The sequence below is a fragment of the Lissotriton helveticus genome, assembly GCF_964261635.1.
Source record: "Lissotriton helveticus chromosome 1_1 unlocalized genomic scaffold, aLisHel1.1 SUPER_1_unloc_26, whole genome shotgun sequence".
Classification (NCBI taxonomy): domain Eukaryota; kingdom Metazoa; phylum Chordata; class Amphibia; order Caudata; family Salamandridae; genus Lissotriton; species Lissotriton helveticus.
Window position 1 is genome coordinate 282,727 of NW_027611666.1, and position 26,952 is coordinate 309,678.

The 26,952-nt window shown below is 48.5% G+C and overlaps 1 pseudogene; it reads right to left on the reverse strand.

Moving 5' to 3' along the window:
• Positions 1 to 1,168: 1,168 nt before the first annotated feature.
• Positions 1,169 to 26,952, reverse strand: part of LOC144805810 (uncharacterized) — a 232,186-nt pseudogene continuing 206,402 nt past the window's right edge.

Here is a 26,952-nt window from a genome sequence, read left to right on the forward strand (position 1 = left end):
GCCTTTAGCAATGCCTCCAAATATTGGAACAGTGTACTGTCTGTGCAGGGAAGCGAATTATTGTTCTATAACAGGCCTTTTTGTGTAATTTCTTTTGCACAAATAGGAGTAGACTCAAATGGCTGTATATGTTGTGCATCCTTTCGCCAAGGTTCTATCCGTAAAAAACTTTACCAGCTCCACTGTGTTTATTACCACGGACAGACGTCGGCAAAACTCCTACTAATGGGCTCTGTTCTGGTCCGGCATGCCGGTTTGAGCATGCCAGACCGGAACAGAGCCCATTAGTCCCTTTTATTTTTTGTGTGAGTGATGCAAGAGAGGAATAGAGATCTAGACAAAATTAGCCTTTCTATTGCTTAATACACCGTAAATATGAAACACTTTGGGGCTTAGGGGCTGGATAAAGAACAACATCAGGAAACAAACGCAAATTTAAAGCACATTTTATTTATTCACTAAAATCTGTTTAAAAATGTAATTTCCAAGTTCCACATATCGGTTTAAAAATATTTACACTTTCAGGGCCAGATGTAGGTAGGCATTTACCGGTCGGTAACGGCCGAATTCGGCCGTTACTGACCGGTAAATGGAATTTGAGATGTAGGGGGCATATTTTAACAGAATCGGTAAATTTACCGATCGGTAAATTAACGATTCTGTAAAATACCGAATCGGTATTATTACCGATTCGGTAAATTTGATATGTAGGTGGGACTCTTCTGAGTCCCACAAGCCTTACCAAATCGGTATTTTACCATCAAATTCAATTTGATGGTAAAATACCGATTCCGGTGTGCATGCACATGTGTGCATGCACACCTGTGCCATATGACAGGCAGACCTGCCCTTAGGGCAGGTATGCCTGCCAGATGGCACCCAAACCTGTTTTGGGGGTGCTAGAGGGTGTCAAAGTGACACCCCCTGCACCCTTGTGAAATTCGGTATTTACCGATTCGGTAAATAACGATTCGGTAATGCCCATTCATTCCTATGGGCTTCAAAGCCCATAGGAATGAATGGGCATTACCGGTCGGTATTTACCGAATCGGTAAATACCGACTTTTACAGATTCGGTAAATCCACATCTGGATTTACCTACATCTCCCTCCTTATATTTTACCGATTCATAAATACCGAATCTGTAACATTCGGTATTTATGAGTCGGTAAAATATATTTATCTACATCTGGCCCTTAGTCATTTCCGAGTTTAGTTACAAACTGATAGTGGGAAAAACACATGATGTATAAAAACGGATACCAAAATCTTTTTACATTATTTTATGTTTCTTGTTTTTAAATCAGGTCGTCGACTTTTCATGTGAAAATTGTTATAAGGGCCTGACATCACTTCTTGTGACGCACCACATGTGACGTCATTGTGATTTGCATATGATAATGGGCTCCTTCACTATTTTCCTTCCTTGTGCCCTGTTTATTGGCATGACATGGGTCTATAGCTATTAAAAATAAATATACAAATTCACAGGTATTCTTCCCGTTTTTTCTGGTGATGTCCCACATTGACATGTATTCGGCTGCTTCTTCTATTTTTAGGTGAATAAAGATCACTTGCTGTTCCCCCCTTCCATTTCTCTCTTTTTATCCCCCTTTCTTTGTTTCTCTCGCTCTCTTTATCTCTCCCCCTCTCTATCTCCCACACACTCCTGTTAGCTTTAGCTTCATGAATGTCACTTTCACTTCTGGCATTCATAAAACAAATCCTTCAGAACATTTGAGACCAAGGGACAATCAGTGTGGAAGACGAGTTGCTGGGAGTGCAACTGATTGTCCTGAGACATATATGCTTTTGATGTGAGATTTCACTATTTCACCAAATTATTCAGAGTCTGCTGCTTACAGTGGCTCAATTCTGGTAAAAAGTAGAGTATGGCAAGTCACCAAATGAATAGAGAAAGCCAAGCTTGAGAGGAGCCACGCGTCACACTGTGTTATAAGGCCTGAGGCACAAGCTGATCCATCAACCGATAACAGTGTGTAAAAGGTGCAGCAAACATTACTTAAAAACAAGGTATATTCTCTTTTATATCTAAAAATAGGTTATTTCTTGAACACCGTTGCTTCGCTTTAGTTCATCACATCTACTGCTGCGGCATTTGTTAATAGTAATACATACATTTTACCAATGAAGCTTCCATCTCCAGAGCCCTGACAACATGTCCACTCTGGATGCGGTGGGTTTACAAGTTAGCTGAAAGTACCGCTGTTAGTCCCAGTATATTTCAGTGTTGCTTTTACAGGTAGTGTGATCAGATGCAATTGAATGTTTTTCTTTGTATCTCTTCTTCACCAAATAGAAATCAAGAATGTTCCTTTCCTTTTAGTCCACAATGTGCTCGTCTCCCATTGTGTGTCCTGATACATCATAATGCTTTGCTATGTGTACAGAAGTGAACAATCACGAATACAAACACTTTTTTAATTCTGCAAATACTGTTATCTGCTTTTCTTCTTTACTGCTAGTCCAGTCTTCTATAATCTGGTATTTCAATGTCCCACATAATTTGAATTTAATCTTTTTCTGTAATTCATTCCTCTCATAATAACTGCACTGTTCAGCTCTTGTCTATGTCCTCCGATGGGTCAATATTATTTTTGATGTTCTTAAAATCTTTTCGGGGTCTCTGCATCGATAGGATTATTTCCATTGAGTTAAATGAAGCAGTGTATTCACAGAGGGTTGTGTGGGATCGAACATTGATAAAAGCCCTTCTCACTTTCAGTGCCCTTCTGTTTTCCCCCGTGTGTGTTCGCTGATGGCTTTGTAGCTCTGATAATCGACTAAAACTCTTCCCACATTCATAGAACTTGAATTATTTTTCCCCTGTGTGAGTTTGTTGATGATACCTTAATGCTGACGAGAAGTGAAAACTACTGTCACATTCACTTCAATTATAGGGTTTTTCGCCAGTGTGCATTCGCTGATGTGTTTAGAGGTTTGATAAGTGACTAAAGCACTTTGCACATTCATTGCACTTGAATGGCTATTCCCCTGTGTGTGTTCGCTGATGAATCCTTAATGTTGAGTAACGACAAAAAATGCTTTCACATTCATTGCAAATATATCGTTTTTCCCCTGTGTCAGTTCGATGATGTGTTTCTAGATTTTCTAATTTACTAAAGCTCTTCCCACATTCACAGCATTTAAATGGCTTTTCTCCTGTGTGTGTTCGCTGATGATTTTGTAGGTGTGATGACTTACTGAAGCACTTTGCACATTCACTGCACTTCAATGGTTTTTCCCCTGTGTGTGTTCGCTGATGACTTTGTAGCACTGATAATTGACTAAAGCTCTTTAGACATTCATTGCACTTGAATGGTTTTTTTCCTGTGTGAGTTCGCAGATGATACCTTAATGCTGAAGAGAAGCGAAAACTACTGTCACATTCACTACAATGATAGGGTTTTTCCCCAGTGTGTGTTCGCTGATGACTGTTTAGGTCTGATAACTGACTAAAGCACTTTGCACATTCACTGCACTTGAATGGTTTTTCCCCCGTGTGTGTTCGTTGATGACTTTGAAGGTATGATAATCGACTAAAGCTCTTCACACATTCACTGCACTTGAATGGTTTTTCCCCTGTGTGTGTTCGCTGATGTCTTTGAAGGGTTGATAACTGACTAAAGCACTTTGCACATTCACTGCACTTGAATGGTTTTTCCCCTGTGTGTGTTCGCTGATGTCTTTGAAGGCTTGATAACTCACTAAAGCACTTTGCACATTCACTGCACTTGAATGGTTTTTCCCCTGTGTGTGTTCGCTGATGACTTTGAAGGCTTGATAACTCACTAAAGCACTTTGCACATTCACAGCACTTGAATGGTTTTTCCCCTGTGTGTGTTCGCTGATGACTTTGAAGGCTTGATAACTCACTAAAGCACTTTGCACATTCACTGCACTTGAATGGTTTTTCCCCTGTGTGTGTTCGCTGATGACTTTGAAGGCTTGATAACTCACTAAAGCACTTTGCACATTCACTGCACTTGAATGGTTTTTCCCCTGTGTGTGTTCTCTGATGACTTTGAAGGCTTGATAACTGACTAAAGCTCTTCCCACATTCAATGCAAAGGTATGGCTTTTCCCCTGTGTGTGTTCGCTGGTGTCTATGTAGTTTTGATAACCTACTAAAGCTCTTGACACATTCACTGCACTTGAATGGTTTTTGTCCTGTGTACGTGTGCTGATGAACCGTGCGTAGTGATGTCAAACTAAAGCTCTTGCTGCATGTGTATGATTCTTCTTTCTTGGTTAGTGTTTGTGGGTCGGGTATATATTTGTCTACATCCCTTGACTGCATTTCCTGATGGGCCGACATGGCTAATAAAGCACTTGTGTTTTTCTCACACACTTTATATGTGCACAGTATTTTGCATGTTTGATTTCTGTTTTAACAATAAAATACAATAGCCACCAAATATTTGCCACACTCCTAATACGTAGAATGTTTCTTTGTAGGCGATTGTGCCTTTAGATTGGATTATGGCTATGCACGAGTGCGGGTAAAGATGTATCTTCCTTCTGGGCGGTGCAAATCGAGACAGTCTGTTGTATTGTAGATATAAGAACTCCTCTTTCCTTTACCCGACAGTTGTCTGGCTCCGCTCTGTTGTGCTCTTCTCTGGTTACTGTGGTTTGGCCAGAAAGAGTTTACAATTCTCCTAGAGCACGGAATGATGGCTTGTCATCATTTTATAAAATAGAGCACTGAGGTAATCACATCATACCGATCCCAGGATCAAAGCTGGTGTTGGACACTTGTTTATACAGGAGGCGGTTTGTTATTGTTGTTGCCTTAATTTTCATAAGGTCATTTCTTCGTCTTGTGGCGTGGAGGTGCACAGCTCAGCCTCTTACAATCACTGAACTGCCCTTGATGCTTGATCCGGGATCTGTCAGTTTGTGTGCAGGTTCCTCTGTCGCCGACTGCGCTGAGGTTTTCCTGAATACTGTAGCTCAATATTTCTGCAAATATTGAAGATTTACAGCATTCGCTTCATTATTGATGGTCAATTCATACATTCAAGGCTTGTTTTCTGTTGGATGTAAAGATATTTAAAATTACTAAATTGAAACAAAATGGAATGAGAATTCACAATGTTTAACTGGTTGTAAAAGACATTTCTGGGGAGATTTACCAAATCTCCACGCAATGCAGCGCAGGCCTCCCCCTGCGAGGCTGCACTGCGTTGCGCGACAGGGAGGGAGCAGGAGAGCACCATATTTTCAAAGATATGGCTCTCTCCTCCCCTTTCCCTTGCGCTGGCACTGATTACAGCAGCCCTGCGCCATGCACACACCTTAGCACCAGAGCCCTAGGGTGTGTGGCTCTGTGAGTCGAGCATAGTTTTTGTACAGGAAGGAGACCTTTCCTGTACAAAATACGATGCCTAGACATGAGGGAAACCTTTTCCAACTTTGTATGATTGTTGCACAGTGCAGCATGCATGCAAAGTCAGAAAAGGAAGGAGAAATGAAAGCATTTCTCCTTCCAACCGCCTAGTTTAAAAGGGCGCAGTTTTCTCACGCTAAACCCAATCTACTGTATTTAGTAAATTGGGTTTAGCGTGAGAAATAATGGGTGGTTGCACGGGAACGCCCATGCCCCACCAGTGGCAGGCCCCATGGTGCAAAGTAACGCGAAGCAGTGCAATGCAATGCTTCACATTACTTTTACGGTATTTGCTGGAAAAAAAATTAGGAAAAAAAGATTTTGTACTGTTTTGTGCCACTTTTGTGAAGCAAAATCTTAGTAAATCGTCCCCTTCTTCTTGACCGCCTTTGAAACTTGGTAGGGAATTTTTCATTATACACACATATTTAACTAAAAGTTCTGGTGATCAGGTGACATCTTATTTATGTCTGAAAACGAGGTGATTTAACAGTGTTCACAGAGTAACTTAGCAAAGTAAGGGTGCTCAGAGCACCCAAGTGCTTAAAGTTTTGCTTAAGATAGATGCATACGGTCAAGATTTCATTCAAACAACAATAGAGTTTAGAAAAAGAGATGGACCAGGCGGGGTTGCAAAATTTCCAGTAACTCTTTACGAAGTATACAACGAAAGTAACTCCATTCACACACTTCTCATTTCTTTCCTATTCACTTAAGATTATCTCAAATACCAACTCCTGTCTTTACCTTGCTGTTCATAGGTCACCTTTGACACTTTCAACAGCTCCCTTGGTTCAAGCATTTTTGGTTTCGTCTAACCTGGAAGAGTGGAACATTATTGTGGTTTGTCAGGGTTTCCTATCGCCATAACATCTGTCCATCTCCCTGAAACTAGTGCAGCTTACAGCACCCGGTTCTGGCCCGGAAAGTCTGTATTTTCTAAGCTCCGTAGATCATTAAGACAGTTCTTCCGCATCTAACACATACTACAAGACTCCAAGAGTCCACGCTACAAGTGCTGCTGCAAGGATTAATTAACCCACTGTATCTGAACATCCCCTGGCAAATGCCAACTAGAGAATAAACATCCTGCCTGCACCAGCAGAGTGCAGAAAGCTTTTCAAGCTCCTCGAGGTACATGGACTTTCTCTATCTGTCGTAACTGAAGATGTTAATTCTTGGTAACATCTATCGCCTTTGGACAAGGTCCTCCATTTTACTATCAGAAGCTCATCCTGCGCAGACACAAACCCTCAAGTCTGTATTGCATGAAGCTGGGTGGTTCTCACGCAAAAGAGGGCCCTCCACAAATTACTGACATTTTCTTACACCCCCTGGACAGCCGTGGCAACACACAGACTAACTACACCCCCTCAGGGATCACGCGTCCATCTGCCAGGATCAAGACTCAGATCTTTTAACCTTCTCTGTTACAGTCTTTGGAACGACCCATCTCTGAGATCCGTGGAAGCTCCACACTCAGTGAGCTCAGATTTGCCTTGTAAAACCATCTCATGAGAGTGGAAGAAAAGAACTGTTAGAAGGGGCAATCTCCGAGGGCCAGGTTATGCTCACCCGGTCACCCCAAGACCCACCTCTTCCACAGAACTTGCCGAGTCTTATTGTGAGGTCCTCACTGGGGAGGACTTCGAGTCTAGGATCGTACACACTGAGCTCACACCACACCTACGAACAGACACCACGCCGTTGGATTCTAGTAACAAGTTCTTTATATAAGCAATAAAAGAAGGAAGCACTCTTATGTACACAGTGATCGAAGGACCACAAAGTCTTGGAGGGTTCGGGAATGGGGAAGCGGGACAGTCTTTTAGTCTCTGGGACAGTACGAGGCGTACCCTACACACAGCTCTCAATCCTCGAGCCGGGGGGATACGGGATGATGGTCGTACTGGCTGCTTCACCTCCGTCGAGTCGGTTCGGTCGTGATGTTGATCTCGATGGTCCAGCCGGACCAGAGTACTCCTCAAGCCGCGACGAGGTCAGCAGGGCTAGATCTGGAGAAGTTCGTGAGGAGCCGCGACGGATGATGGCAGGTTCAAGCTTGAGCCGCGACAGCGTCAGCAGGGCTCTTGAGGTCTTACAGAGGACGAGCCGCGACAGCGTCAGCAGGGCTCCGATGGTTACGAGTTCAGCTCGAGCCGCGACAGCGTCAGCAGGGCTCCGATGGTTACAGTTCAGCTTGAGCCGCGACAGCGTCAGCAGGGCTCCGATGGTTACAGTTCAGCTTGAGCCACGACAGCGTCAGCAGGGCTCCGATGGTTACAGTTCAGCTTGAGCCGCGACAGCGTCAGCAGGGCTCCGATGTTCCAGATGAGTTCTTCTTAGGGTCAGCCGCGATCAGATCAGCAGGCTTCAGGTCCAAGATACAACTGCCCGCTAGTTGTCGGGCGGGCCCAGATATAGTCCAGGGGCTCTTTGATGTCCGGACCCTCGCAGGCGGAGGTCTCAAGCCCTGGGGGCTGGTCGTTGGCGAGGTCCGGCGGTTGGCTCTTTGATCCTTTGAGAAATGGGTCCGGGAATTCCCAGACGCCCAGCAGGTCTGGAGCCAGCACTCAGGGAGACCAAAGGTGCGATCGAAACTGGCCCACAGGGGAGGGCAAAAGGTGGGACAGATACCAGTCTCTCAGGGGAGGCCGGAGGTGCCATTGAAACTGCTTGGCTTATCACACTCGGGGAGCCCTTTACCCCCCAGCCGGGACTGGCGCGCCTTTGGAGTCTGGGTTTTGCTGGGGCCGGGGTCACGCTAGGCCCAGGGAGACAGGGATCTCGGGGAGGGAAAATGGCTGCCGGGCCTTCTGGGGCATGCAAGGTTAGGCGCTCGGAGCCGGGAGCGGGACGGGGACAGGCGGGCCTGGTCGTGGGTTACGGGGGCTCGGGCTCATCGGGGGTGAGACGACCAGGCTTCAGGGTGCAGGCTACTCTTACGGGGATGCTGCGCAGGGGGCTCAGGGTGCAGGCCTACGCTCGCAGGGTGTGGCGGGACAGGCGCGAACCATGCCACGAGGCCGGGTCCAACACGCGTCCCCCCCAGCTGAAGGCGGGGAGAACTACCCATCCTCTTGGGGGTTCTCTTCGCTGAGGCGGAAGAATCGGGACAGGCCGTCTGCGTTGGCGTGGTCAACACCAGGCCGGTGCTCAACAGTAAAGTCCATCCCCTGGAGGGAGGTGGACCAGCGCAGCAATTTGGGATTCTCCCCTCTCATCTGCATTAGCCACCGGAGAGGTCGGTGGTCGGTTTGAACCCGGAAGTGAGTACCGAACAGGTAGGGCCTCAGCTTCTTCAGGGCCCAAACCACGGCGAAGGCTTCCCGCTCGATGGTGCTCCACCTTTGTTCTCGAGGGAGTAGCCTCCGGCTAATGAACGCCACTGGCTGATCCAGGCCGTTCTCGTTCACCTGGGACAGAACTGCTCCGATGCCATGCTCGGACGCGTCCGTCTGGACTACAAACTCTCGGGAGTAGTCGGGGGCTTGTAGGACTGGGGCCGTACACATGGCATCTTTCAAGGTTTCGAACGCCTCTTGGCAGGCGGGGGTCCAGCTGACCTTTTTCGGCTGGTTTTTGGAGGTTAACTCCGTGAGGGGGGTCACAATGCTGCCGTACCCCTTGATAAATCTCCGGTAGTACCCCGTGAGTCCCAGGAACGCCCGCACTTCCGTCTGGGTCGTGGGGGCCTCCCAGGCCACCATTGCATCGATCTTGGGCTGGAGGGGGGCTACGAGGCCGCTTCCGACCTGGTGCCCGAGGTAGATTACGGACCCTTGTCCGATCTGGCACTTGCTTGCCTTAATGGTGAGACCAGCCCTTCTCAGGGCGGTCAGCACCGCCCAGAGGTGCTGGAGGTGCTCGGGCCAGTGGGAAATGTAGACTGCGATATCGTCCAGATATGCAGCGCTGAACTCTTCCAACCCAGCCAGTACCTGGTTCACCAGCCTCTGGAAGGTGGCGGGGCGTTCTTCATTCCGAAGGGCATCACTCGGAAATGGTAGTGACCATCCGGGGTGGAAAAGGCGGACCTCTCTCGGGCCCCTTCGGTGAGGGCGATCTGCCAGTATCCGCTGGTCGGGTCGAAGGTACTGAGGAAGCGAGCAGCCCCGAGGCGATCAATAAGTTAGTCTGCTCGGGGGATGGGATGAGCATCGGTTCTGGTGACTGCGTTGAGCCCGCGGTAGTCGACGCAGAACCTCAGCTCGGGAACAGCACCGGGGGCGGCTGCCTTCGGAACCAGGACCACGGGGCTAGCCCATGGGCTGTCAGAGGCTTCGACCACCCCGATGTGGAAAAGTAAATTTTGCCATGTTCTGTGTCCCTACGCGTCCTCCATCATATGTTATATGTGCATGATTAAATATGCATATGCATTCCCTATGTTCGATTAATGACGCAATTACAGTTGTGTCCACCTCTAGTATGCCAGTTTCCAGTTCTCGTGAATACTACGAATATCAGGCCTATGTAAAGCTACGTTGCCACGTTTCTCAGTGTGCACGTTATTTCATTGTAAAGTCCCCGTTTCTAGGCCTCAAAAGGGCCTGGACACCAGATTCAGCTCCTGTCTCCTGAAGCCCTCGCTGAGGAGCGATACAGCCCCCACCTGTATCCTCGACCCTTCACTTACTTCCTGCCTCGCAGTGCCCGGTTCACCCTGGCCCTGCCTCTGAGTCTGCCAAGAATATGTTATGATTCCAGTTATCAGTTCAGTCCTCCTTCTCTGCATTCCTAAAGCTACTGAACTGCATCAATAGTTTCCGTCATTGTCTAGCCTTTACGGCCCCATGTTAGAGAAATACTGTATTAATGGTCATTTAATATTCTTCATCACGCACTACATGTAGAATAATGCATGGTCCAGTCTTAGTGTCTGTTAGCCTTTCCCCTCCTGACTTCTAGTTTATATCAACATGTTCTCTAAACATCAGATACTAGATACTGTTTAGGTACATGTCGCCCTGACTCTCCAGACTTCAGTCTCTGCTCCTAGCACAGAGTTCATAGCCCCCAGCTTCTCCTAGTGATACGTCATTGCCAGTTTGCGCGCACCATCAGGTTAGAGGTCCCGGCTCCTCAGGTAGCCCCCCTCCATGGTTTCCGCCCCATTTATGACATATTCTGTTACGTTTGCATCACATGTCTATCTATACGCCCTGTTACACCTCTTTTCACCCTTATCTTTCGCGACTGCTACGCGTCACGCCTATTGCTCCACCCACTGCTACGCCTATTGCAATGTAATGCTATGTGTTTGCGTTATGTATATATGCTCATGTATTGTTATTAAAAGTTAGACGTCGTCATTCCCGATCCTGTCCCCGGCAGCTGCCATCCTATTCCCGTGCAGGTCATCCTGTTCCTGTCCTTATGCTGTATTAAACCTGCAAAACTCCTACTACCTCGAATCTTGACTCTTATTTATTGAGCTATCTGTTATTCATTTATTCATTCAAAAATAGGGTATTATTTATTTATTTACCACATAATGGCGCCCGAATAGGGACTTGCCCTTTCCCCACGCGTCGGTGAAGCCACGCCGACCCCCTGACCCTCTGCAGTCGTGACGGAACTCTTCTGCGCACCGGCAGATATTTCTGCTTCAAGTATCCCTCAGGCCCACGGAGGAGACGGAGGAGGCGGTCCAGCATCCAGACGAGACGGTGGAGGAACGCGGCGAGTCCCGACCAGAGCCCAAGCCGAGAGTCCAAGGTCCGAGGTATCCGGAGGTCCACCCGTAACTGAAGTCCGAAGTTCGTCGTCCGTCGTCGAAGCAGTCCAGTCCAGTCTGAGGCCTTCCGTTCTTGCTGCCCGGTGAGTACCATTACTGGGGTAGTATCTAGACAGGGTCAATTTAATTGACTCTGGTCCATGGGTTGGTGGTACACAGACCCACAAACGAAGTGTCCACTTCGGTGGATGCGGGTCCTGAACGTGTCTCTTTATGAGACCGGTAAGTTTCGTACTGTTTCAGCAGTGCATCTAGTCTCTGTTCTAGTCAGTTCTGTTCTCGAGAAAATTCATGTGTTCTGTTCTCAGTATTCCAGGTAGTATTCTGTTCGAACTGTTATTTTAAATGTTCTTCATGTATTTTAATGTCGTGGTATGAATGGGGAATAAGTATCGTGTTCATTGTGTATTGTATTGTGTCTAGATTACAGTTCAGTCATGCCCCTGTTTTCCAAGTTACGTCAGTTAAAAACTAGAAAGGGTCTGCTGGAAGCAGCAGTTCCCCTTCCGCCTAGGGACAGTCCAGGTCATTTTATGTATCAGAAGCATGGCATAAGCGCCATATTGTATCTAGATTTATGGGTAGAGTATACCAAACAGTTAGAAGAAAAGTATAGATGGCCCGTATCGGGCACATGGGATGCCGAGTGCATCATGCGAATAGAAGAAGCATTATGGAAAAAGAAAGCCAGACAGTCACAGAAAGATGCCATCGAGTTATGGCGCAAAGAATCTCATAAAAGAACCGAAAAAGAAATCAGAAAGTCAGAATTAAGTAGAGAATCCTTGGAACGAGCACAAGAAAAAGAGTTAATCGAGATAGGTGAACGAATTAGAACTGAACAGTCAGACAGACAGAGGCATGCCCTTATTAAGGGTATGTACCCTCTTCTTGCCGAGGGCTTGCCAAAAGCGACCCCGGAGGCATCCAGTAATTTCCCGCCACTATTAGTTCCGACCAAGTTACGTCACAAACAGACCGCAGCTGATATTTTTATTTCGTCCTATTTGGACGACACAGTCCCAGAATATGCAAATCCTGTTCGCGCTCCGCCAGTCCCTGTAAATCAGGCACTTCCCGCTCCTCCAGACACCGGAGTACCTGTTACGGTACCCCCGGTCCAGCCCGCCATACAAGTTCAGCCCGCATTTCAACTTCCTGCCGTGCAAAGACGAAAAGCATCAGTTGATGATTCTAGTTTAGGGGCCGCAGGAGGAGGTCCTCCTCAGACCCCGCCGCCACACAAGCGTTTAACGACAGCCGAATTACATATGCAGGCGTCACAACGTACGCCCAGACATCAGTCTGTTGCAGAAATAAGAAAATCCCTTGCCGAATGCTGCTATGACCCAGTCCCAGGCGAGGATGATATGGTTTTATATTCATTACGCGTAAGAAATGTGGCCGAGTATCTAGTCACCCTACCGAATATGAAAGAAGATCTAGACAGAATATATCGTTTCATCCGTACAGGGGAAGATCCAGAAAGTATTAGTGATGTCATGTCTCAAAGGAAAGCTGAGACCCAGCTCATGATATTAAAGTTTCTGATCAATTGTCTAATAAGAGAACAAGATTACCCGTCCAAAAATCAAGCTGAAATGAAAACCCTGACAAAGTGGAGTAATAGTATAGCCGAGGGTAAGCACAAGACTATCAGTGCTATGGACAGTATGTACAAGAAAATTCGTAAAGAAATAATAAGGTTACACGATCAACGTAAAGTTGCACAAGTAAGCGAGAAAGAAAGTAACTCTGATCCTGAAGAGGTAGAGGATGAGAATCCTGACAGAATAGCGTATGTAGGAAAATCTAGATTTCCAGATCGTCATTTACGCCTAGAACACAAGTCTATTTTTCATCATCCAGCACCAGAACAAGGTTCTCTAGAACAAGTGTTTCAAGCTACCGATCACATTCTGAAATCACGAATCGGTTACAGTGAGTTGAGTACCATGCATGAACAAGAACTAGTCCGATCAGCAGTCCGATGGATTACTGATTCTACCACTTTTCCAGACGAAATAGTGGCACAAATGTTTCTGAAAATGCCCCCAGCCGAGCAACGACTGGCGGGTATGTATATGATTCAGCACCTCATTACATTGTATGAGGGTCAGCACTCTGATCCAGGCCCGTTACATGATATCCTGAACGAGTTACTCCAGTATAGATGGAAAGGTCTAGGTACCGATTTAATTAGTGTCATTCTAGAACAGCGTCACAAATATAGAACGTTTTTGAACCCGCATTTTGTTCAAGTCTCACCCCCAGAAAGTAAACCATTTTACATGGAGAGACAGAATCCGTTACGAGAAGTCCACCCAGTTAGAGGAACGGGTGGCGAACTAGAACGAGTGTTTGTTTACACTCCGATTACAAAGATGGAACTCCTCGAGATGAAGAAATTAATTCCCTGTCATGACAAAGATCCAGCAGGGTTCCATAGAGAATTAAAAGACATGCTCCGTATGGGAGAATACACGTATCCAGATATAATTAAAATGTTAAAGGTTCTGCTGCCCGCAGGGGTGTATGAAAAGCTCAAGGAAAAAGAATGGGAGGTGGGAGAGAAAAAGATCGATTGGGCAGTTCTAGAAGCTGAAGATAAGGCACGAGTACCAGGTACCGGTCTTGGAGCGAAATGTAAAGAATTACCAGAATTATTAATACAAGTTTTACCCAGATTATTGACAACTAGAAAAGAAGACTGGGATGCAATCTCAGCCTGTAAACAGAAACAAGATGAAGATATTAGTGATTTTTATTCTAGATTTGAGAAATGTTTTAGCATCAACAGTGGTCTCAAGACAAGTAGTGAGTCATACCCTCATCTTTTTGTTACTAAATTAGTCGAGAATTCAAGTCCACCAATTAAAAATCGAGTTTTGAAAGTTGAAAGTACCTGGCAAGCTAATACCCCGTCCCAGATGTTGCAGATGCTCCAATACCACCAGAATAGAATCAGGGAAGAGCAAGAACACGAGAGAAAACGTATGAAAGACACGAAAATGAAAGTACTAGTTGCACAATCTGTTCCTCAAGACAGTCAGAAGAGGGGTCCAAATCAAGCCAGTCATCCTGCAGCTCCCGTTAAAGGGAACTGCAATTATTGTAAACAGCCAGGTCATTTTATAAACGAGTGTGCAGTTCTGAAACATAACATAGCTACCGGTAAGACTAAAGAAAGACCACGTCCGCCTAGACAAGAACAAGTTTCACAGACTCCTCAGCCACAGAATACACCACAGACAGTTACAGTACCGCAGCCTATCGCTGCAACACAGCATGTTACACAGCAGATGTACCAGTATGCACAGTCTGAGTATCCAGAGTACCAACAGTATTCATGAAACAGCCTAGAGAGGGAGGTAGGCTTGCCTCTCATCGAGATACCTGTAGATCAAGAAGGTCCCTATGTTCATAGTCAAGTATTAGGGAAAGACAGAAAGTTTTTGATTGATACAGGGGCAAGTAGGACCACAATTAGTCACGCCGAAGTTCCAGGGGCTCCGCTCTCAGGCTCAAGAAATGTTTCCCTTGGATTTTCAGGAAAACCCATTGTAAATGAAATATCAAAGCCAGTTACTCTAGAAGTAGGTCCATTGTCCCACACTACTGATCTGTTACTTATTAAGTCATGTCCAGAAAACCTATTAGGCATTAAAACACTGAAAGAGTTAGGTGCAGTTATATGCTGTTCCCCAGAGGGAATACGTCTGTTCCTACGTGACTTTAAGGGTCACTATGTATTACGAGATTTTGATCCCAGATTGTCTGATGTTCCGCAGCATCTATGGGCGCAAGGTCCAACTGATGTTGGTTATATGCAAATCACACCCTATCGTGTGACTCTCAAGCCAGGTGTGGTGTTACCACGAATCAGACAGTACAGATTGCCACCTGAGGCTGTAGCAGCCTTATCCAAAATTATTGACGAGCTCATGGCTCAAGGAGTGGTTGTAGAAACTGACTCCAATGTATGCAATTCTCCGATCATTCCAGTCATGAAACGTACTGATCCAAATGCACCCCCAGTATATCGATTAGTGATTGACCTACGGGAACTTAATAAATGTATCATTCCTCAGTACCCAGTTGTCCCAGATATCTCTTCCCTATTAACAGCCATTGATTCCGAAGCTTCATTTTTCACTGTCATAGACCTCAAGAACGCGTTTTTCAGTGTCCCTATTCATCCAGACAGCCAGTTCCTTTTCGGATTTTGTTTAAATGGAAGGAGCTATATGTTCACACGAGCTCCTCAAGGTTTCACAGAAAGTCCAAGTATCTACAGTCAAGCACTCAAGAGACAACTAGACAACATTCACATGCCAACTGACACTGCCCTGCTCCAGTATGTCGATGATCTACTGATCACAGCCCGTTTTGAACGTGCTTGCGAGCGAGCATCCCTTGCAGTCTTGTATTTCCTAGCCGAGATGGGGCACAAGGTGTCCCCTTCTAAGCTTCAATTCTGTGTCCAGCAAGTGGTCTACTTAGGACACTTACTGTCCAAGAGGGGTAGGCAGTTGACACCAGACCGTATCCAGTTAATAGCGAGTCTTCCTCAGCCCAAGACCCAGAAGGAGGTACGTGCTTTTATCGGCCTCACTTCTTATTGCCGACAATGGATTCCTCAGTATGCATTCCTAGCCAAGCCACTGATACAGTTAACGACACAGGAGGCAGCCGTATCGACTGTCCTCCCTTGGACATCTGAACATACACTCAGTTTCAATGAGTTAAAGAAAGCCCTATGTCAAGCTCCAGTTCTAGCTACACCAAACTACAGTAAGCCTTTTACACTTTTCGTCACAGAACGCGAAGGTACAGCATTATCTGTTCTCACACAAGATCAAGCAGGACAATACAAGCCATGTGCTTATTTTTCGAGCACATTAGATTCTGTAGCCCAGGCTCTGCCTGCGTGCCTCAAGTCAGTTGCAGCCACAGCACTAGCTATCAGGCAAAGTGATTCCATAGTATTAGGACATTCTTTGACAGTACAAGTTCCACACTCCGTGGAAGTTCTTTTAAACCGAACACAGACTCAGCACTTGACAATTGCACGTTTAACAGGTTATGAATTGACACTGTTCCAGCCACACATAGAAATCAGACGCTGCAACGTTTTAAATCCGGCTACATTGTTACCATCAGTTACTTCGAATTCTGCCACACACGACTGTGTGGAAGTAGTTAACATTACGACAAAGCCAAGACAAGATCTGACAGATACTCCGTTACCAGACCCCGACCTGACACTTTATGTGGATGGTTCATGTATGAGAACAAGTACAGGAGAACTAGTCGCCGCGTATGCAGTGACTACTGACACTGAAGTTATTGAAACACACCGTATTGACACCCTGTCCGCTCAAGCAGCAGAGCTAGTTGCTCTGACACAAGCCTGCATACACGCTAAGAACCGGAAAGTTAATGTTTACACAGATTCACGCTACGCATTCGGAGTCGTACACGACTTTGGAGTGCTCTGGCAGGAGAGAGGTTTCATGACTTCTCATGGTACCAAGATTCAGCATGGTCTCCTTATTCAAGCTCTGTTAGATGCCATACATTTACCGACATCCATTGCTATCATGAAGTGCAAAGCACATACGAAAGTTACTGACATTATTTCCCAGGGTAACGATCTAGCAGATCGCACAGCCAAGCTTACAGCACAGACTCCAGACATTCCAGTTAACATGACACACACTCCAGATCCGACTACATGCATGACAGTTAAGGACCCTACACAAGATGTCATAGATATCCAGTTACACGCTACTCCCGATGAAATCAAGAAATGGTCCGAACAAGGAGGGGTCCAGACAGATCAAGGATGGTTAACGAAGGGTAGAGCCACATGGTTTCTCCCCGACTCTATGGTTCAAGTCATTATCAATACCGCACATAGTCCAGCACATTTAGGAGAAAAAGCTATGTTAGACAGTATCCAGAACATTTGGTTCAACAAGCATTTACGAGCTGCAGCCAAGCAGAAAGTCCGTACCTGTATGATATGTTGTCAGTTTAATCCAGGTAAAAGTGTCCCGGTGGAACAAGGTGGATTCCAGCCCCCTGACCACCCTTTTGAAGTCCTCCAGATGGATTATATTCAGATGGAGCGATGTCGAGGTTTCAAGTATGTCCTTGTAGTTGTATGCGCTCTGTCCAGGTGGACAGAAGCATATCCAGTCCCAGATTACACAGCCGCGACCACTGCTAAGCAGTTGGTTCGTGAGTTCTTCCCCCGTTATGGACTCCCTAGGGTCGTATATTCTGATAACGGCCAGCCATTCTCATCAGAGTTAATGAAACACGTTTCCCTATTGTTAGGGTACCAGTGGAAGTTCCATTGTGTACGCCATCCTGAAGCAGCCGGTCTCGTAGAGAGACATAACCAGACCCTGAAAATCCGCATCGCTAAAGTGTGTAAAGAGAAAGGTGTGGACTGGCTAGTAGCTCTGCCAGTTGCCTTGTTCTATATGCGCATGGTCGCACATTCCAGATCAGGTCTGTCCCCGTATGAGGTCGTTTTCGGCCGCCCCCCTAACATGTGGGGTACTCCTAGACCCCGAAGTATTACCGATGTTTCAAGTAATATGCTGACAGATTACCTAGCTTCCTTGATGTCTGCCCTCAACTCTTGTCGTTCACAGGTTGCCGCCGCATTTCCAGACAATACCGAGGTGGCACCGCATGAAATCGTTCCAGGATCCATGGTCCTTGTCCGCAATTTTGACCGCTCAAGTCCGCTGGAGCCACGCTGGAAGGAGGCCCGACAGGTCCTCCTCGCCACCCGTACAGCCGTGAAGTTGGAAGGTCGCAAAGGCTGGGTGCACCTTTCGCACGTGAAGAAGTTTTACGGACTGAAACCCGTCTCAAAGAACATTTCCCAGGATTTGAAGGATTGCCAAAATATTGTTCTCAAGGACTGTCCCGCAAAAGACATTGCTACAAACCCTCCCCTGTTAGAGAAAACTCCGCAGCAGGAGTATAAGTTGAAACTCCGGTCTAGTAAAATAAGTCAGCCAGTTTGATTGTCTAAGTCCTCCCCTAGGTGAAACGGTTAGACTGTTTCTGACATGTATAAAATAGACCCCCATAGTGAGAGAGTTAGTCAAAACTCAATCCGATGTATCGTTTTTCTATGTTTCATATTATTTCTCAGCATTATGATTTCCTGCACCAGTTATGCATTTTACCTGTGTTTCCCAGTTTCTCATGTAAATACGTCTTCTAATGTTACAGTAGAGCACACGTTTAGTGATCTGCCTCCTCATGAACTCTCTTACCGCCTCGCTATGCGAAATAATTCTTTTATCCGCATGTTACATTATTCACACCAAACCAGCAATGCCACTAATTGTTGGGTGTGTGGTCGACTCCCCCCTTTCCAGACACCGAAGGGAGTTCTGCCACTCTTTCCTTATCCGTTTTCACATAATGGTTCGTGTGGAGCATGGTCCACGTTAACGTCATCCTCAACAGATATGTCTTTTCTTAACAGCACATGTTTTCCAGACAAGCAAGGTCTCCCCCATAGAATCGGGTTAGATCTAGAAAATGAAGTTTACAATTTAGGTAATTATTCTTCGAATTTCATGGTCCTGAATGTTCAGTCTGATTCCACTCCAGATTTACCTGCTATTTCAGTACTACCAGTCAAAGGCGAATTATGTGTCCGAAATAATGGTTCCGTACATGTAGGACATAGTGATTGTACTACTATTGTCAAGTATAGTGACAGTGGGAAATCTATTTTCAAAGCTTCATGTCATTCTTATTTTATTTGTGGTCAAACTGCATATGTTCGTCTGCCCCTCGATTGGGAGGGAACCTGTTACATTGCCTTCCTACTGCCACCAGTTTTCCTAGCCCCATCTGATTATCATAGAAACACACATCTAGTACACATTAGACATAGAAGGGAGTCCCCAATTGTCGATTATACTGAAACTGCTCTAGAACAGTATACAGATTTCAATAGAGGTTTCTTTTTCTTTATAGGACCTATCCAGAATAGTAAGCTAATCCGTAGGTTAACCAGAACCCTTGAAGCTGTAGTAAATGAGACTGCCTCTGCTCTAGGTAACTTAACCGAAGAGCAATCTGCTATGAGATTTGTAGTTTTGCAAAATCGTCTCGTCCTTGACGTCATACTGGCCGATAGGGGCGGGGCCTGTAGAGTCATCGGATCTAGTTGCTGCATTTTCATTCCAAATAACGCGCCGTCTCTTTATTCAGCTATAACCAGACTCCATAAGATTGCCCATCTGTTACACCAAGATCCAGGCACCTGGACATGGTCCGGTTGGTTCTGGAATATAATTTCCGCCTGGGGATGGAAAGTCTTGTCCTTTCTAGGTATTGCAGTAGCGATCATATTCAGCTGCTGCCGCCTCTGTATACAATGTGGCCCTGCGATTTGCGGCATTTGTGCTACCTCTTGTATTCCTAGTCCCAAGCCCCGTTCTAAATCCCGTTCCAAGAAAATTCGAGACGAGCAAATGATACTGTATGAAATGATAGATGGTATCATGAATATTGATGTTTCCTGAAGGAAACGTAGTGACAAGGAGGGAATGTGGAAAAGTAAATTTTGCCATGTTCTGTGTCCCTACGCGTCCTCCATCATATGTTATATGTGCATGATTAAATATGCATATGCATTCCCTATGTTCGATTAATGACGCAATTACAGTTGTGTCCACCTCTAGTATGCCAGTTTCCAGTTCTCGTGAATACTACGAATATCAGGCCTATGTAAAGCTACGTTGCCACGTTTCTCAGTGTGCACGTTATTTCATTGTAAAGTCCCCGTTTCTAGGCCTCAAAAGGGCCTGGACACCAGATTCAGCTCCTGTCTCCTGAAGCCCTCGCTGAGGAGCGATACAGCCCCCACCTGTATCCTCGACCCTTCACTTACTTCCTGCCTCGCAGTGCCCGGTTCACCCTGGCCCTGCCTCTGAGTCTGCCAAGAATATGTTATGATTCCAGTTATCAGTTCAGTCCTCCTTCTCTGCATTCCTAAAGCTACTGAACTGCATCAATAGTTTCCGTCATTGTCTAGCCTTTACGGCCCCATGTTAGAGAAATACTGTATTAATGGTCATTTAATATTCTTCATCACGCACTACATGTAGAATAATGCATGGTCCAGTCTTAGTGTCTGTTAGCCTTTCCCCTCCTGACTTCTAGTTTATATCAACATGTTCTCTAAACATCAGATACTAGATACTGTTTAGGTACATGTCGCCCTGACTCTCCAGACTTCAGTCTCTGCTCCTAGCACAGAGTTCATAGCCCCCAGCTTCTCCTAGTGATACGTCATTGCCAGTTTGCGCGCACCATCAGGTTAGAGGACCCGGCTCCTCAGGTAGCCCCCCTCCATGGTTTCCGCCCCATTTATGACATATTCTGTTACGTTTGCATCACATGTCTATGTATACGCCCTGTTACACCTCTTTTCACCCTTATCTTTCGCGACTGCTACGCGTCACGCCTATTGCTCCACCCACTGCTACGCCTATTGCAATGTAATGCTATGTGTTTGCATTATATATATATGCTCATGTATTGTTATTAAAAGTTAGACGTCGTCATTCCCGATCCTGTCCCCGGCAGCTGCCATCCTATTCCCGTGCAGGTCATCCTGTTCCTGTCCTTATGCTGTATTAAACCTGCAAAACTCCTACTACCTCGAATCTTGACTCTTATTTATTGAGCTATCTGTTATTCATTTATTCATTCAAAAATAGGGTATTATTTATTTATTTACCACACCGAGAGCTAGCATCTTTGATACCTCGGCCTTGATGCAGGCCCGGACTCGGTCGGGGACGCGGTAGGCTCTGTGCCGTACCGGGGGACTGTCCACGTCGTGGACGCACCAGCTGGTGACGCTGGGGGTGAGGGAGAAGAGGTCCGAGAACTATCCCAGTAACTGGCGACAGTCCTCGCGCTGCTCGGGAGAGAGGGAGGAGGAGAGACTCACTCCCTCTACGGAGCCGTCTTTCTCTCTGGTGCACAGGAGATCGGGTAGAGGCTCCGTTTCTTCTTCTTCCCCGTCGTCTGTGGCGAGGAGCAAGCTGAACTCGGACTGGGCGAAGTGGGGCTTGAGGCGGTTCACGTGAAGGACCCGCAAGGGGTTCCTGGGGGACTCTACATCGATGAGGTAGGTCACCTGACTCTTGCGCTCTACCACCTTGAAGGGCCCTGTCCACTTGTCTTGCAGGGCACAGGGATCCACGGGGGCCATCACCCAGACCTGCTGTCCGGGTTGAAACTCGACCAGAGTGGCATTCTGGTCGTACCACCGTTTCATCTCTTCCTGACTGGCCTCGAGGTTGGCCTCGGCCAGTTCTCGGAACTTACTAGTCTGGTTCCGGAGGGCCAGGATGTATCGAAACACATCCGGAGGGGGCTCTGGGGCCGCCGTCTACCAACCTTCCTTGACCAGGCTGAGGGGTCCCCTGACGGGGTGCCCGTAGAGGAGCTCGAAGGGGCTGAACCCCAGGGACTTCTGGGGGACTTCGCGGTATGCGAAGAGGAGACAGGGAAGGAGGACGTCCCACTTACGCCTCAGGGGCTCTTCGAGACCCATGATCATTCCCTTGAGGGTCCGGTTGAATCGTTCCACCAGACCCTTACCCTGGGGGTGATATGGGGTGGTGAATTTGTACGTCACCCCACATTGTTGCCAGAGGGACTTCATGTATTTCGAGACGAAGTTGGTCCCTCGGTCGCTGACGACTTCTCGGGGGAATCCCACCCGAGAGAAGATCCCCATGAGGGCCCGCCCCACTACAGGGGCCGTCACCGTTCGGAGGGGAATGGCTTCGGGGTAGCGGGTGGCATGGTCCACCAGGACAAGGATAAAGCGGTGGCCCAAGGAGGTCCGGGGGTCGGGGGGGCCCACGATGTCGATTCCTACCCTTTCAAAGGGGGTACTACCACGGGGAAGCGTTGGAGGGGGGCCTTGCGCCTCCCGCCGCTCTTTCCACTAGACTGACACGTGGGGCAGGACTTGCAGTGGGCCTCCACATCGGAGCGCAAGCCCGGTCAGTAGAAGTGTGTGACTAGGCGGTGATACATTTTGTCTTGACCCAAGTGTCCCGCCAGGGGCACATCATGGGCCAGGTTCAGGAGGAAGCCGCGGAAGCGTAGGGGTACCACCAGCATTCGGGCCGACCCTAGCTCGGCAGACTTTTGTTCGCTGTACAAGAGGCCGTTTTCCCAATAGACAAAGTGGAAGCCGGACTGGTCACCGGCGGCCTGGGCGGCGGCCTGCTGCCGCGGCCCGACCAAGGACGGACAGGAGGTCTGTTCTAGGCAGAATTCTTCTCGGGACGGTCCTCCTTCCTGGCGCCACTGGGCCAGCTCAGGAAGGTCGTCCAAGCTCGGGGTCGGTTCGACGCCAGGACCGAGGGGACCTGCGTCGGGGGGAAGATCTCCCCAGGGAACAGCTCAGGGGTCTCAGAGGATTCAGGGACCTCGGGGTCCTCGGGGGTAGCCGGTGCTGCCTCTGGAGTTGCCCCTCGGGCGGTCATCGACCGGGTGTTCACACAGGCCCATTCGGGCAGGACCACCATCTCCAAGTGGGTCCTTTTCTCAACCCGCTGCATTGGGGAGCTCTCTAGGTCGTTGCCGAGCAGGCAGTCCACGGGCATGTCTGAGCGGACCGCCACTCGTAACTCTCCGGAGACGCCCCCCCATTCGAACGGGACTTGAGCTATCCGGCAGGTGCGGACAGAGTTATCAGCTGCGATCACCCTGCAGGAGATGTGGGGAACAATCTGGGCTTCGGTGACTAGGTGGCGTTTGACTGCGGTGATCCTGGCCCCGGTGTCCCGGAGCGCCCCTATGTGGTGGCCATTGACAGTCACCTGCTGTCGGTATTTCTCGGTGTTGTCGGGTAGGGGGGCTCCTGGGACCATCTCATATCACCCAGGGAGACTAACATCATAGCTGCGGGGTCAGCTCCCTCGAACTCCTCTTCTCCCTCCTCTTCTAGGGCTACTGAGGTGATGTGGCGCACTGGGGGCCCTGCAGAGGCAGGCTTCTTAAATAAAGGGCAGCGGGGGTCATTGGCATAGTGCCCTGGTTGCTGGCAATGGAAGCAGGCTTGGCTGACTCGGGGCCCTGGCTTGGCTGGGGGGAACCCTGCGCGCGCTGTGGGAGGTGAGGTGCCAGGCTGGTTTCTGGGGGGACTGCGCGGGGACCCTATCTGGGATCCCCTCTGTCTATTCTGACCCCCCTCCCCTCGGGCGGGATGGTCCTTGTCCGTTTCGGCCAGAGTCTCCCCCGGGCCCCCGGGGTACTCTGGTGCTCACCCAGCGATCGGCCTCGACGGCCAGCTTCCGGGGGTCAGCCAACTTGCTGTCCAGGAGGTGCTGTCAGAGTTCCACAAAGCAGTTCAGAGACAAATGTTCGTAGGCAATAAGGTCAATGAGCCCCTCGAAGGTGGAAACCTTGCTGCCCTTGATCCACCCTTCCAGGGCCCGGCTGTAGAAGTTGACATATTCTACCCATGTGGTGCCGGGGATCTTCTTGCATTCTCTGAAGCGTTGGCGGTACATTTCAGGGGTGAGACCGTACCTTGTGAGGAGGGCTTCTTTCATGTGGCTGTAGGAGATCTGTTCGGCAGACGGTAGGTCGAGTAGGGTGTCTCTCCCCTCACTCAGGAATCGTCCCCACAGCCCGGCTCCCCAATCTTTCTGCGGAACTCGGTGGGAGGTCATGGCGACCTCGTAGGCCTTGAACCATTGCTGGATATCATCGTTCTTATAATATTCTTTGACCACATCCTTGGGAATGTGGACCTTGGGTTCCACCGGGGGAACGGACTCTTGGGTTGCCGATGTTCTGTTGTCTTCGGTCCGGGCCTTTAGTTTGATCTCCTTCATGCTGCGCTCGTGCTCCAGCTGGAGCCTCTTCCCTTCGTGTTCTCTCTGGAGTTTCTTCTCCTCCAGTTCCCTCTGGAGCTTCTTCTCCTCCAGTTCTCCCTGCAGCCGCAGCTGCTCGATGGCTAGCTTTTTCTCGGCCAGTTTGAGTTCTCCTTCCATTTTCAGATGGGCTAGTTCCAGCTCGTGGTTTCGGTTGCGTTCTCGGTCGGTCATCTCCTCTCGAGACAGACCTCTCTCCATGCTGTGAGTCCGCGTCGGGGACTCTGCTCTTTCTTGCTCTGGGGCGTGGGTCTCGGTCAGGGATGCTCCCTCTCCATCGGCTTCTGTCGGTGCTGGAGGTTGTGCTCCGGCCTCCACCCAGGCGGTCAGGGCTTGATGAAAGTCTTCTTTGGTGTTTAATCCCGTTGTCGGTATGTGGAGACCTTTGCAGAATTGCTTCATTTGTCGGTGCGTATAGTCCTTCAGGAGCTCCACCCGGAAGGTAGTCTCGTCTTCCGTAATGCTCATGGTTGTTTTTCTTTGTTCGGGTAGTGTGTCAGTACTGTACGATCCCTAGACGTAGGTTCTTATCGCGACGCTGCCACCAATGTTAGAAGGGGCAATCTCCGAGGGCCAGGTTATGCTCACCCGGTCACCCCAAGACCCACCTCTTCCACAGAACTTGCCGAGTCTTATTGTGAGGTCCTCACCGGGGAGGACTTTGAGTCTAGGATCGTACACACTGAGCTCACACCACACCTACGAACAGACACCACGCCGTTGGATTCTAGTAACAAGTTCTTTATATAAGCAATAAAAGAAGGAAGCACTCTTATGTACACGGTGATCGAAGGACCACAAAGTCTTGGAGGGTTCGGGAAGGGGGAAGCGGGACAGTCTTTTAGTCTCTGGGACAGTACGAGGCGTACCCTACGCACAGCTCTCAATCCTCGAGCCGGGGGGATACGGGATGATGGTCGTACTGGCTGCTTCACCTCCGTCGAGTCGGTTCGGTCGTGATGTTGATCTCGATGGTCCAGCCGGACCAGAGTACTCCTCAAGCCGCGACAAGGTCAGCAGGGCTCGATCTGGAGAAGTTCGTGAGGAGCCGCGACAGCGTCAGCAGGGCTCGGATGATGGCAGGTTCAAGCTTGAGCCGCGACAGCGTCAGCAGGGCTCTTGAGGTCTTACAGAGGACGAGCCGCGACAGCGTCAGCAGGGCTCCGATGGTTACGAGTTCAGCTCGAGCCGCGACAGCGTCAGCAGGGCTCCGATGGTTACAGTTCAGCTTGAGCCGCGACAGCGTCAGCAGGGCTCCGATGGTTACAGTTCAGCTTGAGCCGCGACAGCGTCAGCAGGGCTCCGATGGTTACAGTTCAGCTTGAGCCACGACAGCGTCTGCAGGGCTCCGATGTTCCAGATGAGTTCTTCTTAGGGTCAGCCGCGATCAGATCAGCAGGCTTCAGGTCCAAGATACAACTGCCCGCTAGTTGTCGGGCGGGCCCAGATATAGTCCAGGGGCTCTTTGATGTCCGGACCCTCGCAGGCGGAGGTCTCAAGCCCTGGGGGCTGGTCGTTGGCGAGGTCCGGCGGTTGGCTCTTTAGGATCCTTTGAGAAATGGGTCAGGGAATTCCCAGAAGCCCAGCAGGTCTGGAGCCAGCACTCAGGGAGGCCAAAGGTGCGATCGAAACTGTTCCACAGGGGAGGGCCAAAGGTGTGACAGATACCAGTCTCTCAGGGGAGGCCGGAGGTGCCATCGAAACTGCCTGGCTTATCACACTCGGGGAGCCCTTTACCCCCCAGCCGGGTCTGGCGCGCCTTTGGAGTCTGGGTTTCGCTGGGGCTGGGGTCACGCTAGGCCCAGGGAGACAGGGATCTCGGGGAGGGAAAATGGCTGCCGGGCCTTGTGGGGCATGCAAGGTTAGGCGCTCGGAGCCGGAAGCGGGACGGGGACAGGCGGGCCTGGTCGTGGGTTACGGGGGCTCGGGCTTATCGGGGGTGAGACGACCAGGCTTCAGGGTGCAGGCTACTCATACGGGGATGCTGCGCAGGGGGCTCAGGGTGCAGGCCTACGCTCGCAGGGTGTGGCGGGACAGGCGCGAACCACGCCACGAGGCCGGGTCCAACAAGAACATTAAGGGACACACACTGCATAGAAGTGTAAATATATCTACCATTATTGTTCCATGTACCATTGTCCTAATGCTGATGTTTTGACATGAATTTTTTGCCGTCTATCACAGCAGCTTCTTCGTTTAAAATCTTACGCAATAGTTTGTTTTCCATCATACCTACTTACCTATGTACTGTTTCTGACCTTACAACATCTCTGGCAGACATGTTGTGCTGTCTGTTGCCACATAAATAGGAAGTAAATTGTGTCCTTGCAGTCAGATGCACTTGATTGGGATAAAAGGTACCATGTTTGTTAGAAAAGCTGCAACTATTGGAATAATAACATACCAAAAGCCGCAGATACAGTGCAATAACACAGACCAGGTACTAGAAAAACGTGATGCAAACAATGCAATAACACAGGCCAGGCATTGGAAGAATATGACACAATCAGTGCAATAACACAGGCCAGGTACTAGGAAAACGGGACTCAAACAATGCGATATCACAGGCCAGGCATTAGGAGAATCCGACGCAAACAATGCAATAACACAGGCCAGGCACAAGGAGAATCTGATGCAAACAATATAATAACACAGGCTGGGCACTAGGAGATTCTGATGCAAACAATGCAATAACACAAGCCAGGCACTGGGTGAATCCGACGCAAACAATGCAATAACACAGGCCAGGCACAAGGAGAATCTGATGCAAACAATATAATAACACAGGCTGGGCACTAGGAGATTCTGATGCAAACAATGCAATAACACAAGCCAGGCACTGG